The sequence below is a fragment of the Macaca fascicularis genome, chromosome 1, assembly GCF_037993035.2.
Source record: "Macaca fascicularis isolate 582-1 chromosome 1, T2T-MFA8v1.1".
Taxonomy (NCBI): domain Eukaryota; kingdom Metazoa; phylum Chordata; class Mammalia; order Primates; family Cercopithecidae; genus Macaca; species Macaca fascicularis.
Genome location: NC_088375.1, coordinates 145,191,287 through 145,211,182, shown reverse-complemented (window position 1 = coordinate 145,211,182; position 19,896 = coordinate 145,191,287). Strand labels below are relative to the sequence as shown.

Genomic DNA, 19,896 nt, shown 5'->3' with positions numbered 1-19,896 from the left:
TGAGGTGGGGAGTTCGAAACCATTCTGGTTAACATGGTGAAACCCCGTCTCTACTAAAAATACACACACCCACACACAAAAAAATTAGCCAGGCGTGGTGGCAGGTGCCTGTAGTCCCAGCTACTCGGGAGACTGAGGCAGGAGAATGGCATGAACCCGGGAGGCAGAGCTTGCAGTGAGCTGAGATCATGCCATTGCACTCCAGCCTGGGTGACAGAGCAAGACTCCATCTCCAAAAAAATAATAATAAATAAAATAAGAGTATATCATGTATAACTTCTTAATGTGACACTCAGGAATAATCTAATGCTTTTACAGTTTATTTGGGCTATATTAGCAAACTTTAAATACAGATGCTGTCTCCACACAACAAGCAGATGCATCTGAGACGGCACTGTAAAGTAGTATATTTTTGTAGAGGGTCAGAGGGTTGATCTGCATCATCCTTAGCCAATGGAATTTGAAACCACATGGCTGAATGGAGAAAGACTGTTGGCAAAAAAAATCAGTAGCCCATAAAGCAGCAATGGAAAATGACCACAGGATGGGAAGTATGAGCAGTGTGTTTCAGAGGGTTGGGTGACTGGACTAGGCATGGGATGGCCTTCTCAAAGACGGTGGACAACCCCCACGGCCAGTCCCTCTGTACCTTTCCATTTTGCACAGACAGGAACCAGCATGGCAGGGGGTGCTATTGGCAGGTGCATTAAAAGGTACCATTTCTCCTTGCCGTGTCCTGCTGAGCTATTAGGGGAGTTTGTGGGGGAAATGATGCCTCTCTAATCCCTGTAACAGCCTTGGCGGATGGCAGGGAACACTCTACTTTGAAGCATCTTCCACGTATTGTGGTATTGTGGTATGACGTGTCTGAGCCTTGGGGGTTAAACCATGAGCCATTGCACTGCAGAATGTTTCTTGCTCTGAGTCGACAAATTTAAGATAAATTCTGTTCATCTAAAGATTTTAACTTCATTTCTCTTAACAAAACTGAGTTTATTCCTGGCCCCATTTCAATGCTAAAATAAGCAGTCCTAAGCTAAGCAATGACTTGTCTTTGAGAAGCATTTGTGGATCATGTAGGGAAGCTTAAATTTTTCCCTGAAGGTTTGATAATTTGAGTCTATGAAACAAAGTGATAATAGCTTCACAGGAAAAAAAGGCTGATAAATTTTATTATGTGCACATGTATGCACAGGAGTCGTATAAAATATTTTAAAAACTCAAAGAAATGGCCAGATGGTTAATGCTTATATACCATCTTGAGGTAACAGAAAGAACAGGGGCTGAGAGCATGGCTAAAAACAGGTAATGGTGGTAAACCAGGTTATGGTGGCAAGACAGGTTATGGGAAGGAGAGAAGAGGAGGCCTGGCCAGCAAAGGTGGTCTTGTTATCTAAATGAACCTCTCTGGTAGCAGCCCTCAGATAGAATAGATGGTAAATGTTTCTTTCAGACCTTTAAATCTGTCAGACTCTCAGTTAATCTTTCCTAGATCCAGACAGACAAGGTGGGGCCTCAGAGAAAGCCCGGCTGCATCAATGCAGATACTCTACAGACACAAATCTCCCCAATAAATGACAGCTTTACAGGCCTACTTCTGTTTTGCCCTCCTAACAGCCATCTCAAAATATGTCAAAGAAGTATATTTTGGGGTGCAATATTTTGGTTTCCTTCAGTCATCATGCTGTTTCTCAGAGGCACAGTGTCGTGCATGGTGGTCAGGTTTGCAGGCAATCCTAAGAGAGTTTATCTTGGCCACTGGTACCCTCAGGTGTCAGAGTCTTTCACCCTCCCTCTCCCTGGAATGCCCTTGTAACTTGGACTTCCTGCTTCGGATTTGCCCGGGTATTTGCAATTCCTCCCTCAGTGGCACACCAAGCTCCTTCCTACCTCAGGGGTTTCTCAGTTGTTGTTTTTTCTGCCTGGAATGTTCTTCCCTTATAAATTTCCATGACTACTTTCTGCTCAAGAGTCAGCTCAAATGTGACCTCAGAAATACATTCCCTGGCCAAAAGTACCCATACCCCCTACCTATGTTCTCATCATAGTCTTTCAAACCTTGGTTTATTGTTTGCTTGCTTGTTTATGCTCTATTCCCCTCACCCCCACCAAAATATAAGTTCTGTGAAAGCAAGAACTTTGTCTCCCTTGTTTAACTGCTCTCAAGTCTGGTGTGCAGTAAACATGCCCAAACTGCTGCATGTGATAGTGGGTGAATAATATTACCTCACTGATATGATTTGGCTGTGTGCCCGGGCAAATCTCATCTTGAATTGTAGTTTACATAATCCCCACGTGTCGTGGGAGGGACTGGGTGGAGATTATTGAATCATGGGGGCAGTTTCCCCCATCCTGTTCTTGCGATAGTGAGCTAGTTCTCACACTATCTGATGGTTTTATAAGGGGCTTCCCTCTTCACTGGGCACTCATTCTGTCTCCTGGCACCCTGTGAAGAGATGCCTTGCATTATGATTGTAAGTTTCCTGAGGCTCCCACAAGCCATGCAGAACTGTGAGTCAATTACACTTCTTTCCTTTATAAATTACCCAGTCTTGGGTATGTCTTCATTAGCAGTGTGAGAATGGACTAATACACCAAGTAGTTATAAAATGGGAATAATAATATCCATGCCACCTACCTCACAGAACAAATGAGGGCCTGGAGTTAGTGTATTGAATGCTTTCCTCAGAATTTTCTGTTCACCTTTAGATTCTGTGTTTTTGCCAACAGCAATACTATTTACCCAAGTATATATCCCAAGTTTCTTGGAACCCATTCTGGGCTTCTCCTTGCTTTATTCTCCCTACAGTCCTCTTATAGGATTGGTAACCCATTTGTCTAGCGTCTATAGCCTTCAAGTCTTTCTATCACTGTCCTTCCTCTACAGCCCATTTTCTGCTGTGAGTCTTCAGGAACACTGCCAGTTATCTTCTAACTGATAATGACTTTGTAGTCTTGAGCATAGTGTCTGCTACCATCACCTACAAATTTATTGTCCACACTGCAGAAAATAATCTTTCTAAAAGACAAATCTCATCCCATAATTGCCTGGTTTAATAAGCCTTTAATGGCTCCCTATGCCTCAGGATTAAGTCGAAACACCATGGTGTGGCATGTGTGAAAGTCTTCCTTTGTCTGACTTCTGCAGCTCTTCAGCTTCATCTCTTGCCACTCTGTCATTTCTGTGTCCGCAGTGCATGTACCATAGACACAGTGTGCGGTCACACCCCCATACACCAGCTGTCCTAAACTATTTGCAGTACAGGGAGGAAGGTTCTAGATAGCCAGATGGCTTCATTCCATAGCTTTGTTCCTTCCCTTTATTTGGGATCCTCTTGACAAGCACACGACCATCTTTCAAGGCTCAGTTAAAGCATACCTCTTCTGAAAGACCCTTCCTGACACCTTCTCTCTGCCTGTCACCCCCAACAGCTCCTCATTCCCGCTTCTGTGCCGCTTCTGAGCTATACCTATCATAGTACCTAGGCTAAGGAACATCTTGGCCTCCTCCTGGATGCTTCTTCATGATAAACACTACATTTTGTTCATTTCCTGGGATTTCTGGGCCAGATGTCATACATGGCATACTGTGGGCATGCGGTGGATATCCAGGAGAGAATTAGGGAATAAAATTAGCATAATTATTACCTAGTCTAGGGCTTCATTTCAATAATGTACTTTTGACTGGTATTTGCATAAAATTTTAAAGAATATCTCCTTGAAGGTTAGAAGTAACAAGGTATATTATACATGCTGTTAATAGATATCGGTTGAATAGCTAAAGTACTTTGTTTATGAGCTACGGTTTATTGAACACTTACTGTGTTCAGAGTTCCAGATTTAGCAACTTGTAGGGGATGCTTGAGATGGCTTTTGTACTTTAATGAAATAATCCTGACTTTGGCTTTCTATTAGAAGTCAAAATTTCAGGTGGTCAACACAGGCTCTTCTTCTTGGCTTACAAGTAGTTTATAACAGTATCTCTGAATGTTTTTGAGTATCCTCTACAAGGATTTTGAAAAACGATTTGTTCTCATACATTTTTAAAGTTAATGTCTAAAATTTTTCATCATAATTTTGAAGAGTTGCAGACAGTTGCATTTCTAATGTATAACTATTGGGTTTTAAAATCACTCTTTTAAATGTACCCAATGGAAGTTAAATTAAACACCAAAGTAATTTGATGTCTCTCATCATCCATTTAAGAAACATAAAAATAAGCTCTTCTAGAAAAGTCAGGAATTTTACATAGATCTTTTTTCTCATGGAACTCATTTTATTCCTCTTCTATTCTATAAAACTTAATCCCAATGTAACACTGTTATGATTGAAAGTTTATCATTGATTATGATGTCTTACTTTTGTGACATACACACACACACAAACACACACACACACACAATATATTTGTTTTTAAAAAAGTACTTGTGACAATAAGGCTCTAAATGTTGAAAAACATTTCTTTTGAATTGTTATTATGATTTTTCACTAGTACACAATTGACCAGAACAACACATATAATCAAAGCAAGTGTTTCTTTTTAAATGGAAGTGCTTAAGAAGTCTTGCCATATAAACATGGGAATGAAGTCAGTATAATTCCATTCTGTCTTCTAAACTCCTGAGTTATATGCCCAAAGATATCTGATGATTTATCACAAAAACGATTTTTCAGTTGCTTGATGGTTTGATTAGGTCTTCCTCCAGTGTTGATCTAATCAAAGAAATAGAAACTTTACTCTGACTCCCAAAAGGATTTTTCTCAGGCCTGAAAGTCTTTCACTTTGTCGGTATCTGTAATCCTGTGGTTATTTCAAAATGGCCCTCTGCTTGGGGGCCTGGAGATTTTTACACCCCAAGACAATGCACCATAAGTGAACTCCTGAGAAATAAGATGTTTGCCTTTCTTTTTTACTGCACTAAAAGGGTGAATTTGAAAAGGGGACAAAGAATATGGTTGGAAAGAACAAGTTGGACAATATGTATTTTGAAGGAGGTCCTCTTAGGCAGGGTTAATTGATTTAGAAGTAGATTCCACCACATTGTCTATCACTCCAAATAAGACTCCCAAGCCCCGTACCCCAGCTTGGAGATCACTGGTTTGGACACTAAAGAAAATTTTTCAGTCAAATTAGGTATCAACCATTAGGTCCCTAGTAGGCCAATTTAAAGATTCCCCCTTGGTGTACACAGGGATATCAGATAGGGAAAGAGCATGGTTAGAACATATCACTCTTTTGGACCTAGGCATGGTGGCTGGAGCCTGTAATCCCAGCTACTCAGGAGACTGAGGTGGAAGGATGCGGTGAGCTATGATAGCACTACTGCACTCCAGCGAAGGTGACAGAGCAAGACGCTGTTTTACAAAAAACAATAACAAAAAAGAACATCACCTTTATAAATATACCTAATAGAAACTAATTTGATACCAAAGTGATTTAGTTACCATCATCCATTTTAAGAATGCACGAACAAACTCACCTAGAATAGTAAGAAATTGTATACAATTCTTTGATACCCATTATTAGACTAGATAGGAAAAGAACATTGGTTAAAGATAACCAGACGCTTGACTGACAGTCATCTGGGTGAGTGAGTGACTGGTTTCTAAGAACAAGTCTTAATCCCACTGGGAAAAAAAAATGCTTAAGCATTTTATCAAGAAAACTAATTTCTTGGAAGAGTTTGTGAATTCCAGCATGCAAAAAGGTTTGGTCCTGGGCTAGCTTTGGGGCATATTTTTTTTCTTTACAGATAAATGCAATTGAGAGGGAAAGGAGTGGACAACAGGTTGGAGTTGGGCCTGGCCATCACCTTGTTAAGTTGGGAGCCTTTCCTGGGCCCTCTGGATTTCTGGACATTCTGTTCCTGTTTAAGAGGGTACTGTATAGCTGTCCCCTGCTCTCTTGCCTTCATATAGCAAAACAGCCTATAGCAAATCTCTGCAGAAACCCCCCCAACACATCACTTACTATGATAGACATTTGCCCATCACTGCTAACATATTAAGTGTTTATATTCACATTTATTTTCCTGATGACGTGCAGTAGAGGATACAAACATTATCCCCATGATACAAACGTGGAAACTGAGTTCCTGAGGGGATATGTGGCTTATGTAAGTGAACCACACAGTTACCAGCAGATCTGGCACTCGAATCCTGATAAAACAGCTTTTTCTATAATACATTGCTTGGCTCCTTTTTACAGGTGTATTATTTTAGAAAAATCTCTAAGGATTGGGAAACTTGCCTTAAAGTAATAGTATGAAGATTGAGATAGATAATTTCATAAAATGTCTGGTAGAGTGCACGGCTCATAGCAGGCCCTAGAGTTTTTGAAAAGAAAATTAATGTATTTGAGTATTTGCTCTTACATGCTTCATTTTACAGATTTTTTAAAAATTAATTCATTCAGTAGATTTTTTGAGCACTTAATATGTGCCAGGCACTGTTAACAGGCACAGGGAAAAAATCCAACAGAGAAAACAGAACAAAACCCTTTTTGCATGAAGCGTATATGCTAGAGGAGGGGAAATAGGCAAATGCAAGGTATCATGTCATGTAACAAAGTGCTATGAAGAACAGTAAAACAGAGTGAAGCACTAGAGAGTGGTTCTTGGTGGGGATTAGGTAGTATACAGTCAGGGACAGCATTTCTGGGGTGGGCAGTTTTGATACCGAGTATTATGCTCACCTGAGTCTGAGTTCAAGCTTTGAGTTTATTTGGGTAAGTTGATTCGAATCATGGTATTCCAGAGTTGTACGGAAGTAACCTGAGAGGGTACTTTTAATTTTTAACTTTTTAATATTATGGATATACTTGAAGGTCTTTCCCAGAATACACACATACTCATATGTGTACAATTTCAACATGCCTTGAAATCATCCTTAGAGTCCGCAAGCTCATACCCCTGTTCTATTTCAGTCATTTCTTTTAACTGGTAAGATACTAAGATTGAGAAAGGCAAAGTAAAAATTTTCCACAGTGTCACAACTAATTAGTGACTGAATCAAGGACCTAAGATTCCCACAAAGTCATTTATTGTTTTTTCTATTAAAATGTGTAAGTAACACCAGGTCTAGTAGGGGAGGCTTGAGGCTTGAGTTCAAGGCTGTGGCACTACGATCATGCTATAAATAGCCACTACATTCCAGACTGGGCAACATAGCAAGACCCTGTCGCTTAAGAAAAAAAAAAATTTGCAAGTGGCTAGAGTGTTTCTCCTGATTATTTTGTATATGCATTGCTATGATCTGAGTCTGAGTGTTGGTGTTCCAGCAGAATTCATGTGTTGAAACCTAATCCCGAGGCAACAGTAATGAGAGGTAGGACATTTGGAAGATGATCGGATTGCAAAGGCAAAGCCCTCATGAATGGGACTGGTGTTCTTTTTTCTTTTCTTTTCTTTTCTTTTCTTTTCTTTTTTTTTTTTTTTATTTTGAGACAGCGTTTTGCTCTGTTGTCCATGCTGGAGTGCAGTGGCATGATCTCGGCTCACTGTAACCTCCACCTCCTGGGTTCAAGCAATTCTCCTGCCTCAGCCTCCCTAGTAGCTGGGATTAAAAGCACATGCCACTACACCAGGCTAATTTTTGTATTTTTAGTAGAGATGGGGTTTCACCATGTTGGCCAGCCTGGTCTCGAACTCCTGACTTCAAGTGATCCACCTGCCTCAGCCTCCCAGAGTGCTGGGATTACAGGCATGAGCCACCACACCTATCCAGGATTGGTGTTCTTATAAAGGAGGTTGGAGGGAGGTTGTTTGCCTCTCCCACCATGTGAGGATACAGCAATAGGGCACCATCTATGAGGAATTGGCCGTCACCAGTCACCAGGTCTGCTGACATCTTGATCTCGGAATTCCTAACTCCTGGAACTGCAGGAAATAAATGTTTGTTGTTTACAAGCCACCCCAGTTCATGGTATTGTTATAGGAGCCTGAATGGATTAAGACATGCATCATTTTTATTTACACAGAGTAAAACCTCCCCAAGTAATTTGTGTGGCTGGTAAGACTTCTTGTCCTGTTTCCTGACCAGTATCACAAGATAAATAACATTTCAAGTATTCCAAATGTCCTAGAAAATTATGAGCAAGGAGAACTCTGGCTGGTGGCAGGAGAGTAAAAAGCAAATTAAGAAGTGGAGGTCTTACAGTGGGAAAATTTCTTTCCTTACCAATGAAATTTTGGCATGGCAAAGAACAGTTAGGAACTGATAGTGCCTTTGAAGGTCTGAACCAATGGACAGCAGAGAATATTCCTCTTTCTTTCATAGAAGCAGTGACTCCCTTAGAGTGAAGCATCAGCCATCCCCCACCCCAACCCCAGTGATTTCCTTTGGGGACATTTTATACAGAGACTTGGAAGATAAACTTGTCACCTTTAGGAAAATATTCATTGTAGTAAGTTATCTTCCCAACCACACTTCCTTAACAGATGTCTCAACTTTTAGTACTGCAAAGTAACTAAACATTTTAAGTAGCAGTCATCCACGCTGCGGCATGAATACGTCATTTCCAAAACTGGATGCTGTTTAAAGGTTTCAATTAGCATCTTCAAGATTGTTTTGTTTTGTTTTGTTTTGTTTTGTTTTTGAGACAGAGCCTCTCTTTGTTGCCCAAGCTGGAATGCAGTGATGTGATCTCAGCTCACTGCAACCTCCACCTACTGGATTCAAGCAATTCTCCTGCCTCAGCCTCCCAAGTAGCTGGGACTACAAGCACCCACCACCACGCCTGGCTAATTTATGTGTTCTTTTAATAGAGATGGGGTTTCGCCACATTGGCCAGGCTGATCTCAAACTCCTGACCTCAGGTGATCCGCCCATCTTGGCCTCCCAAAGTGCTGGGATTACTGACGTGAGCCATGGCGCCCAGCCCCTTCAAGGTTTTTAATACATCTGGCTTTAAAATCTCAGAAGCCTAGCAAGACTATCTCCTAGAAACATTGATATTTATTTAAATTTTAGGGTGTTTTCTATTGTTGCTCTCTTAAAGGCAAAGAAAACCTATTTTTCTAGTTAGAATTACCCCTTAATGCATTGACAACTCTGAAAGAAGAAATTCTAGCCTTTTCTCTCTTAATCAGTGAAAGGCCCTTTCCCCCATATTGCCCTCTCTGCCCCCCATTTTTGGGTATTTCTAGCCTACTTTTTCATCTGTATGCCTTGTTACTATGGTGACAGGCACCATAGAAATAGAGAACAAAGCAGATGTAATAAGCGTCTCCTACATGGTTTACAATGCTAAAAAGAGATCTAAGATTTTCAGGCATTGTTTTTTCTTCATTGATGGTAGAAATGGACCAGCCCAACATTGTTGGGATATAGGGGCTGGTATGGGCTGCTTTGGACCCTGCAATTCCCATTGTCCTTGACTTTATCAGTCCTTATTCTACCCAGGAGTCATGAAGGTGAAGAAAGACTAATGGGAGTCTGCATGGAAAGTGTAATATAGAAATTAGGGCCGCAGAAACAGCGCGTTGCAAAGGACAGATACTTCTGCTGAAGCATATTCCATGGGAGGGAATCTTGAGCCAGCTGTAATGTTCACCACTCATTGATCCTTTTGCTTGATTTTGCATTGTTGAACTTAACCTTTCAGTAGAAAGATTTATCAGCTAGGTTTCTCCCACTTCAAGCTACTTAGCCTATATTAGATTTTTTAAAAAATTAAATAAAAATAAATCTGGATTACTAATAACTTGCAATATTTGCTCCTGGCCATTGTGGCCATTGAATTTTTTAAAATAAGTAGTTAAACAGCTCATGCATGCTTATCTTGTACTTGTTTTAGAATTATAATTAAATATTTAGCAGATATTGTGAAAGTTATTGTTTTCCATAAGATCCAGGAGAAATTGTCCATAAATTGCTTTTAACCTTCTACATGCATGTTTATTATTTTATTTATTACATCTTCTTGTATCATTTCTGGATATCTTTAATCAATTACCTAAGATTAAATAAAGTGTTCCAGTTACTCAATTCCATCACCTGGACAATTATTTTTAAGTTTATTATTTTTTAAGTTTCATGTTGCTTATATTTTTTGTTGGGGACATGTATAGTTTTAAAATAATACTATGTTTAGAATATAAAGTTATGATACATGAATCAAATGTTTGGAGCTATAGAAGCTGAATGATCCATGTGCCCATTGCATTGTGGTATGAGGGCCTGAAACTCCTTCTACCTCTAAATTCTTGTTTCTTTGCCTATGCGGCTCATTTCTTTTTGCTTGATGAGCAAAAGAAGTATTCTTTCCCAATTTTGTTATCTGTTGTGATGGCGCTAACAGTGATGTGAAAATATGTCTGAATCAACCCCACACTTTGAGTTTTAAAAAACCCACACCGTGTAACCTTCCCCAGTCATGTCAGCTTTTCCCCTTTGTGGCATGAATGAAAGAACAAGAGCATTGGAGTGGGAGTTGGAACACCCAGTGCTGACCGTGGCACCCAGTGCTGAGCCTCTGCCAGGGGTGAGCTTGGAGATACATTTATAACCCTATACACAGCATACGGCTTCACCAGGAAGAGCCCAGGAGCCCCAAGGAAGGTTTTGAGAGATTATATTGATTTGTTTTGGGAAATAACACTGGCAACTCTGTGGAGGGTGTGCTGAAGATGAGAGAGATCATACTGCAAGACCAAGTAGGGCAGTGGGATGAAGTAGAGGAGACTAGTAGAAAAGTTAGTTTAGAAAGAAGTCATAGGATTAAATATCCTGTTTCCTTTTATCAGAAGAGCCTATGGTAATTACTTAAGTCAAACTGTGATTACTGACATTTTACTAGTTTTACTATAACTTCTAACTTTTTCAGAGAAGGAGTGGATCATTTTGAGCCAAATGATTTGCGGTCAAATGGTCAAATTTTGGGTTACCAGTGAGTGTGCTTTATATTAGCACAACTTTAAAAATCATAGCTTCTAAGCATGGATGTCTTCTGACTGGAAATGGGAAAGGATTTGGGAGAAGTACTATTTGTTGTATGGAAGAATAATGACATTTTTCACAGGAGGGGTTTGCTGAAACCAGGTCCTCCAGGCAGTGTAGCTCATTGTCTTCCAGAAAGCTAAAAAATTATGGGCTCATTGGGTAGGGTTTCTTAGCCTAGAGAGAATAGAGGTTGTATTTGTGAGGAGCTTATTCTTTCATGGACTGCTGTTCTCTAAAACCTCCCGGGCAGAGAGAGTTCCCATCACTTTTGGTGGTGTCATCACTGTGAACGTAGAAAGTAGACCAGGTAGAATTATTTCTGTTTTTATCAATTAAAAAGCTGACTTTCTGAGACTGCATAACTTGGCTAAAGTTAAGGCAGATGGTAGGCAGATAGGAGTTCAGTCTCCTCCATCTTTTTCCTGACTTCTACTGTACCATGTGCCTGAAGTAGCCACCTTCACACATTCTTTGGAACAGAAAGTGTTGACTATACCAAGAATCAAATTTCCCTGATAATTTTTGTAACTGTCCTCTTGATATAATCTACAAATTATATTATTTAAATGAATAATTCACAGATTTAAAAATTTCAATGTGCTATACGGCTTTTACCTTTAAAAGTTGTAAAATCCTGGGAGCATTTGAAACTGAAACGCAAACCCAGGGCTACTCTCACGTACCAAAAATATGGAACTAGACAGAGATCTCCTGGCCTGGAACATGTCTTGCTTTCATGACGTCGTGGTTATTATTTATTTCTTGAACCTGCACCTACCTTTAGCTAAGGGACTAGAGAAGAGTATCATCTGCTAGGGCAAGCTTTTGAGCTCTCTGGCTCAGTTCTCACAGTGGCTCAGTCTCCTAAGAGTTTCAGAGTCTTCAAGGTGTTTCCTCTACCTGCCCCACAGCATCTAAAGCACTTATTATGATTATAATAAAATAACAGAGGATTTGTTTAATCTTTGTCTGTGTCACCAGACTATAAATTCCATGAGGTAGAGATAGCACCTGTTTGAGGACATCACTGGTTTTGTTTATTTTGTTGCTTCTCCAGTGCCATTTACCACGTAACAGCCACTAAATATTTACTGAATGAGTGAGTGAATGAGTGAATGAATGAATCCATTTAGCCTGTTGTTCCTTCCATTGAGCTAAGCTACTTTTTATTTTTCTCAGAGATCGCTTTGAAGAATATTCATATTAATGCTCATTTTACTATTATGAATTTACTAGTCGTGCATGTTTAGATAAGTCACATAACTGTCTCAGTTGCCTGATCTGTAAAGTGGAGAAAATCTCATGGGGTTTTTGAGAGTTTTAAATAACTTATATAAGCACTTATAAAAATACTTAACATAAAGCTGTCATCATGAGTATTGGCATCCGTTATTGTTATAGTATACAAGTATATTCAACTACTTCAGCCTCACATTAGCTACTTCTTAGGGCTTATGTGTCCTCACACTAGACTTGTTTTGTCTTATGTACTGGGGGGAGCTATTAAGGCAAGCTCCACCTGATTTATCTTTTGTAAATTGTCAGTTCCATTAACTAGACTTAAATTTACTTTTTTCTGGTAATTTTTAAAGTAGAGTCAAATTACTTAATGCTGAAAAATTAGGCTTGCATAGTTGTTGATCTAATAAAAGCATTATTGACAAAATAGAAAAAATTAAGCTTTCTCGGGACAAGATCACAAAAGCCTCTACATTTCTGTTATAGCCTGAAACTTTTTCAGTCTTCACATTTTCTGAAATTCAACCTTATTTGGTAAATAGACAAGTAAAAGAAAACTGTGGTCCTTCACATTTGTAATGGATATTTTGAGACATGTAGACTATAACCTCGAAAAGTCTTTTATGCAAATTGGTCATCATGGGTAACAACACTCAAAGTATTCAAAGTAACATAAGTCTAAGGTATAAATTCATGTTTTATTTGTTAGGAGTCTTAGAACTTCTTTGATTCTTTTTCTGTTGTGCATGAAGGTAACAAAAACCAGTGAGTGGTAGTTTTCTTATTATAAAACAATCTTTACAAGAGAAAATTTATTCTAATATTATCTAAGTTTTGAAAAACTGATTTTTTTTTTTTAAGATGGAGTCTTGCTCTGTCACCCAGGCTGGAGTGCAGTGGCACAATCTCAGCTCACTGCAACCTCTGCCTCCTGGGTTCAAGTGATTCTCCTGCCTCAGCCTCCCAAGTAGCTGGGACAACAGGCACATGCCAGCACGCCTGGCTAATTTTTTTTTTTTTTATTTTATTTTTATTTTTTTTTTTAGTAGAGATGAGATTTTGCCACATGGCCAGGCTGGTCTCGAACTTCTGACCTCAGATGATCCACCCACCTTGGTTTCCCAAAGTGCTGGGATTACAGATGTGAGCCACCGTGCCTGGCCATTTTTTTCTTTTTTTTCTTTTTTTTTTTTTTTTTTTGAGATGGGGTCTTGCTCTGTCTCTCAGGCTGGAGTGCAGTGGCACTGTCATGGCTCACTCTAGCCTTGACCTCCCAGGCTCAGGCTATCTTCCTGCCTCAGCTTCCTGAGTAGCTGGGACCACAGTTGCATGCCACCAAGCCTGGCTAATTATTATTATTATTAATTATTTGTAGAGATGAAGTCTTGCTATGTTGCCCAGGCTGGTTTTTAACTCTTGGACTCAAATGATTCTCCCTCCCTGGCCTACCAAAATGCTGAGATTATAATCCTGAGCCACTGCACCCAGATGATTTTTAAAATCTCTATAAATGTCTGTTTATGCAGAACAAGATGTAAGAATACATAGTTATTTGGTGTGTGCAGCAGGGTTTCATGAGAAGGGAAGGGAAATAAAAGAAAGGAAGCTATTGTTCAGTAGTTTACACTTTTGATTCTTATTGTTTTCCTCTCTAGTAACATCCCAGGGATGTTACACATGGTGAAGTCATATTTTTAAAAAAAAGTATTTCTAAACAAAATGTTTCTTTCCCTAATTAGATTCTGGTTTGGGTGCTTTATTGTCAGTGTGCTGGGAATTTTGGAATGTTCTCTGTGTATTTCTATGATTTTGACCTAATAATCTCATTTGGATTTACCAGGCTCAGCAGCTGTTGTTTTTATCGACTATTGCTAAGTCGTATTAATGTCCAAAGTTGAAAAATCCTTTTCCTGTGCTGGCCTAGATTATTCAGAGTTTTATAAAATTTAAGTCTTTTCTCCAATGCCTGTGATTTTTATTTGCTTGTAAGAAACCTTATAATATTAATATCCCAGTGGGTTCTTGAGATGGGCTAAGCCTATTTGCAGATCTCTCACAGGATGCTAGTGATGTTTGCAGGATGGTTTGTAGAACAGTGCTTTCCTGATAGATCCATCTATCCTCTTTTCTACTGGAGCAAGAAAAAAGCCTCAATTCCATTGACTTTAAGTACTGTTTGGTGTAACATGATAGATCGTTGCAATTTGATATTAATGATTTTCCTTTGGCAAAGCAGAATGCAAAGTTGAGAAGTCAAAGACATTGAGAATGCCCTAGGAGAGCATAAACTCAAAATTATAACCATTTTATTGGATACAATTGAAAAGTTTTATTTGAAGAGGAAATCAGATGTTGAATTTTGCCTTTTGATTTGATTTTTAATGTAATAGGAAGTTTTCTTACATAGTTGAAAACATATTGCTTTCTTTGTAATTTCTAATTTGTTTGTTTTAATGATAAGGCAGTGGTTTTTGAGGTCTGAGAAAGATACTAGTATGCTGTTACATTCCTCCCAGGGTGAGTTTTCTTGATTCTTAATCCCATCTGATCTCTGTACCGTCACATTCCCTTTTTTTCTGTTGGGAGTTTAAAATTATTCTCCTTATACATTTAGGATTCAAACCAATAGCTTTTCTTGTTGTCTAGGGATATGGTTAATGATTTCCGCATTTACAGGTAAAGATGAGCATCAACAGTGTACTTTATCAATTATAAAATCATCTTTATATAATAATCATATTTGATTCTGACAATTTAGAGAGGGAACGAGGAAGAATGACTGCAATTAATTCCTGTTCCTCAGAGAAGTCACACAGTATACCCCAAATAGCATGTAAACAGAAGAGCAGGACAAGAACCAGGCCTTTTAGCTCTGTGTCCAGTCTTCTTCCCACCCTCTCATACTGTGTCTGCATACCCTGTCCAAGACATTTACCAAGGCATTTACCAAGACATTTCCCACGTACAGAATTTGGTTAATATGCTGAATAAAATTATTGTGTCAAATTTTAATAAACTCTATAAAACCAAGTGTGTATCCTTCGGTTCTTTCCCTGTTAAATGTGAATTCTTGCACTATATGTACGGCGAGAGAGCTTTCCTGCTTTCAAGGCCAGTGACAGTGAGTGTCCAACTTTAAGGTAAGAACAAGAGGACAACAATAAGACAGATGTCCCAAGGAGGCATATGACTCACAAGTTCAGTGGAAACATCGTAGGAGGTGAGGCTTGCAGGACGTGATAAGATTTGGAAAGCTGAAGAAGGGGGTGGACGGGAAATGTTTGAGCAGAGGTGTGTAGGAAAGAATGTATGCAGTACTGAAATCATTGCAGATGAAATGATACATCCAGGATTTGCTTCAAAACACCTGGCATGGGTGTGATATGAATTGATCATTGTTGGGACTGGGTAAATGGTATATGGGGGACCCTTATGATATTATTCATACTTCTGTATACATTAGAAAATTTCCATAGTAATAATTTTTTTAAAATAAAAATGGTATGTGTTTTTTGGACAATAGGTTAGGCTGGCCTGTCAGAATAGAGAGCATTGTTCAAAGGCATAGTAGGAAAGGTTGGAAAAGCAGCCTGGCACCCAATTCGATGGTGAGAGAGGATTTGTGAATGTGTGCTGTGGAGTTTCGGTGAGTGCTAATAGGCACTGGTTCATTGGTTGGACTTGAGTTCTACTTGACTGTGAGCCCAAAGTGGAGTTGCAGTCCAGTGTTGGCATCTTATCAAGGATGACAGTACTCCACTTTATCATCTGCTTCAGGACTGTCACATCTAATGTGCCATATTCAGTTCTGGAAGGCACATTTAAAGAGGACTTTTTGCGAACCAAGTTTCAATGGTGGGATATGTCAAGCCCAGAAGAGTAACTCACATCTTCCTAGCAATCTTCTTTCTGTCAGAACACTCCGTCAGCTCATGGTTGTCTACCTGGAATAGACGTATTTTCCCTTCTTCCAAGTCTCTCTACTACTCCCTTTCAAACTCTTTTTCTTTTGAGAGCCAAAGAATAGGCAATAAAAAGCAAATTAATCACATCTCTATGATTCCTGAGTGACATGAAGGTACATAATCACAGTGGCATCTGACTCAACCTCCTGGCAACAGACTAACAGCTGGATGAGCTATACCCAGAAAGGAGCCCTTAGTGTAGCTTTCTGAAGCAAAGTTCCTCCTCCTCCCTGCTGAAGCTGTTTCTCTATAGCTCAGTAGAAAAGACAAGAGATGTATCAGAGAAATTTGGGTAATTGGTAATATTAAGGAATTGTTAATTATTTGTATATGATTTAGTAATGATTCTAGAGCTGACACACATAAGCTTGTGAAAGCTGTTGTGTTATAGGAATTTTGCAAGCTAGTCAAACATAGTCATTAAAAACTAAATTGTACAAACTCAAAGTATTAAAAGTAAAATAAATACTCAAAACTCTCACTCCCTAATAATTTTAATATAATTTGTTGTTATCTGTGCTGTTAAGGTTATTGATGTCTAAGGTGTCTGCAGAGTAGAAGTACTCTATAATGACGTATGACACATCTCTTCTCAACTCCACATTCAGTGACATCATGTTGGTACTTTGAAGTTGGCCATGGTGGGAATCATGGAAAATGGCAAAGATCCAGGGTCCTTTTTTTTTCCTTTTTCTCAGCAAACTGGTTGCTAAATATTTACCAGCACACCACTGGGTATTATGATGATATTGTGGTTATGTCTTAAAGACTCTTTCTGTTTTAGGGATCCAGACTGAAATAAGACAGAATATATCTAGAATCTGTTTCAAAATAATCCAATGAGGGTGGGTATTGTGATGTTGAATCAGAGTGGTGGGCAGATGGGTGTCATCGTACCGCTCTCTCAACTTTTGTGTATGTTTAAAATTTTCCATAATAAAATGTTAAAACAGCAATTGTGGAATGTTACAATGAAAATAAATTGCCTGTACCTAGTAGACATAGATAGCAGTCCAGTCTGGCACCTGTCTGTCCTTCAAACTTTGATGCCAACATCCCTTTGATGAAATCATATTCTCAAATTTTTGAGCGCTTATTTTGTAAATGGTTCACATACGTCATTGATTTTAAAGATCTGTTTCTCATTAAATAAAATCAAGAAACCACTATGTGCAGTTTATCATGCCCATCAGGGCAAAGGAATCCACTAGAGCCTTCCCAAGGATAGCAGAAAGCTCTCTTCATAGTGGGCGGGCGGGGAGGCGGGGGGGGCATTCATTGTTGGAATGCAATCCTGTTTGCAAAACCAGTTGTACGAATAGGGAAAAATGAATCAAGTAATTGCTCAGAAGGCTACTTGTGGCTACATGACAGCTGTGTACCCTTTAGATTTATTTTCAGTCTAGCTGATTTGAGTCATTGCCCAAAAAAGGAGTGTTGTCAAGTGAATTGTCTTTTATGCAGATGATGACAGCCTTTCTAAATATTGCCTTGCTGATATAAGGGGTGTGTTTGGAATTATTGGCCTATGAATTAAACTAGTCCTAATCCAAACGATTTAAAAAGTTCTCGCTTAGGTTATATATTGATTACATTTCACAAAGAGCACAAAAGAACTATATTTTTTCTAGCATATATTTAGACATCAAATGGAAAAGTTATAGCATGAATTACTCAGAATACATCATTTTTTTCTAAGTTTGAAGTTTTAATTTCATTCTTAATATCAATTTGGAGTATGGTAATAGTTTCTCCTTGGATTTGATTATGCAATAATACATACAAAGTAAATCCAGTTTACCAGGAAAAAAATTTATGTTGAGTAATGAATGCAAGTAGTCACTATGATTATCCCATCAAACAGGGTAGTGAGGAAATTATTAGGTTTTATAATGGGGACAGAGAAGGACAATCAGAACCTTGAGGGGGAAAGTAGTCTATTCTGTCTTGTAATGTTAAGTTAATGTGAGTTTCTGGTCCGTGTAGAAATACAGACTTAGACCATTCTCTTAAGTTAATGACAAAAAAATTCAAAGCCTCGAGCAATGAAAACAACAGATGCAAACTCAGATTTGTTTTGACCCCTCAGTTTTGTTTCACCCTGGGCTGAAACAGATGCTGCAAATAGGAATTAAGATCAGGGAAGCCAGAAATCAGAAGAGTGTGGGTAGGAGAAAAATCATTATAACTTCTCCTCATAAGACAGAGCTGGACAGAAAAATCACCTGGAGAAACTGGGAGCCTTTGTTGACACTTTGCTGCAGTTTTTCCCATGTTAATTCCTTTGTACCAATACCCTTCAGGGCCCTGCAGGGTCCCGCCACAGCATACATTCTGAGAGTTTGTTTGAGGCATATAAATATAATAGAAATCATAGTTCGAAATTAAGTTGGAGCATGAAGATTGGGGTGTGATTGCTAAGAAAAAAAGCACATATTAAGTTCCTGAAGTGAGATAATCACAGGCTTGTGATTATTCACTCAGAAACCATTTACTGAGCCCCTACTATCTGGGCTAGGCAATGGGATACCACAGTGAGCCCTGCAAATAGAAGCCCTGTGCTACCAGAGCTTACTGCTTACTGTGCGGAGAAATGCGATAAACAGCATAAGTATATAGTACATTAAACGGAGACAGATTCTGTAGGAAAAACAAAACCAGAGCAATTCTTCAAAATTAAATTCCCAAAGGATAACATTTTCCAACTCTATCAAAGCTAGCAAAGAAAGGAGATTGATATTTATAAAACGTAACGCACACCACATCAGAAATTATTTCATGTTTCCATTAACCCTGTTGATATGATAAATATATTCACTATCTCTACAACCATTAGAGAACAAATTAAAAGATGAAGTAGCTTGGGAAAGGGAGCAGCTTTTTAACACTGAAGTGAAATGAAAAATATGCCCTAATGTTTTGTTAGTGAGTTGACAGTTCATGATCAGGAAGACAGTGAGCACCTGCAATAGGGAGGCTGGAAGTTATTTTTATAAAGAATGTCTTTGATTGCTTCCAATTCTATTTATCTCCAGTTGGACAACTAAGTAAAAGTCATTTGAAGAGATGTTTTGTGGTTATGTGGATGCGGGTTTGCATATGTGGATGTTTTCGAACATATAAACTTCATATTTTAATGAATTCAGTCATCTTCATAAAAAACTAAATTGTCCCAATTTTAAATGGAAATATTCTGGAAGGAAGGTATTAAATGAGTTCTTTTATGTGGGAGATGGACTGAGACTGCATTGAGTTATTTAAGTAACTTTTAAAATTTTACCAAGTGCAGGTCTTTAAGTCCAACATTGGCCCGAGTCTTCGGCAAAAACAGCCTAACAAACTCATTGATATTTTTTCCTCTCCCTAGGGCTCCAGTTTGTGTTTTCAGTTGCCTACTAGACCTCACTACCTGGATGGCCCACAGGTACTGCAAACTCAGTGTTTTAAATAACACACTCACTAGCCTCCTTCATCATTGACCCTGTGGCCAAAGCTAGGGTAAGTCACTTGTCGTTGAGTCCTGACTCTCCTTAACATCTAATCTGCTACCAAGTCCTTCTAATGGATACCTAAGGAGCTCTAGAGTCTATGCCCATAAGCTAGTTAGCAGAGCACCTGCTTGAAAGCACTTACAAGTAATAGTAGTATTTTTGCTTCTGTCTGCTCTTCTCTTCCCACTCAGTTACATCTTAGTTCAAGACTCCTTTCCTGATGTTTATCATCTGGACAATTGATCTATCCTGGTCTCCTC

At 38.9% G+C, this 19,896-nt stretch overlaps 2 protein-coding genes across 4 annotated transcripts in view; both read left to right on the top strand.

The window, feature by feature from the left end:
* The window catches only part of LRRC8B (leucine rich repeat containing 8 VRAC subunit B), a 70,624-nt gene that overhangs the window by 5,164 nt on the left and 45,564 nt on the right, over positions 1–19,896 (top strand). The window lies entirely within an intron of this gene.
* Positions 1–19,896, top strand: part of LOC102140959 (leucine rich repeat containing 8 VRAC subunit B) — a 58,879-nt gene that overhangs the window by 5,164 nt on the left and 33,819 nt on the right. For 2 of the 3 annotated variants that reach the window (XM_074002086.1, XM_065533232.2), the window contains one exon: positions 19,513–19,569. The exons of the other annotated variant lie outside the window; for it this stretch is intronic. The gene's annotated coding sequence lies outside the window, so the exon portion shown is untranslated. The remainder of the gene's footprint in view (positions 1–19,512; positions 19,570–19,896) is intronic. 3 annotated transcript variants of the gene reach the window in all.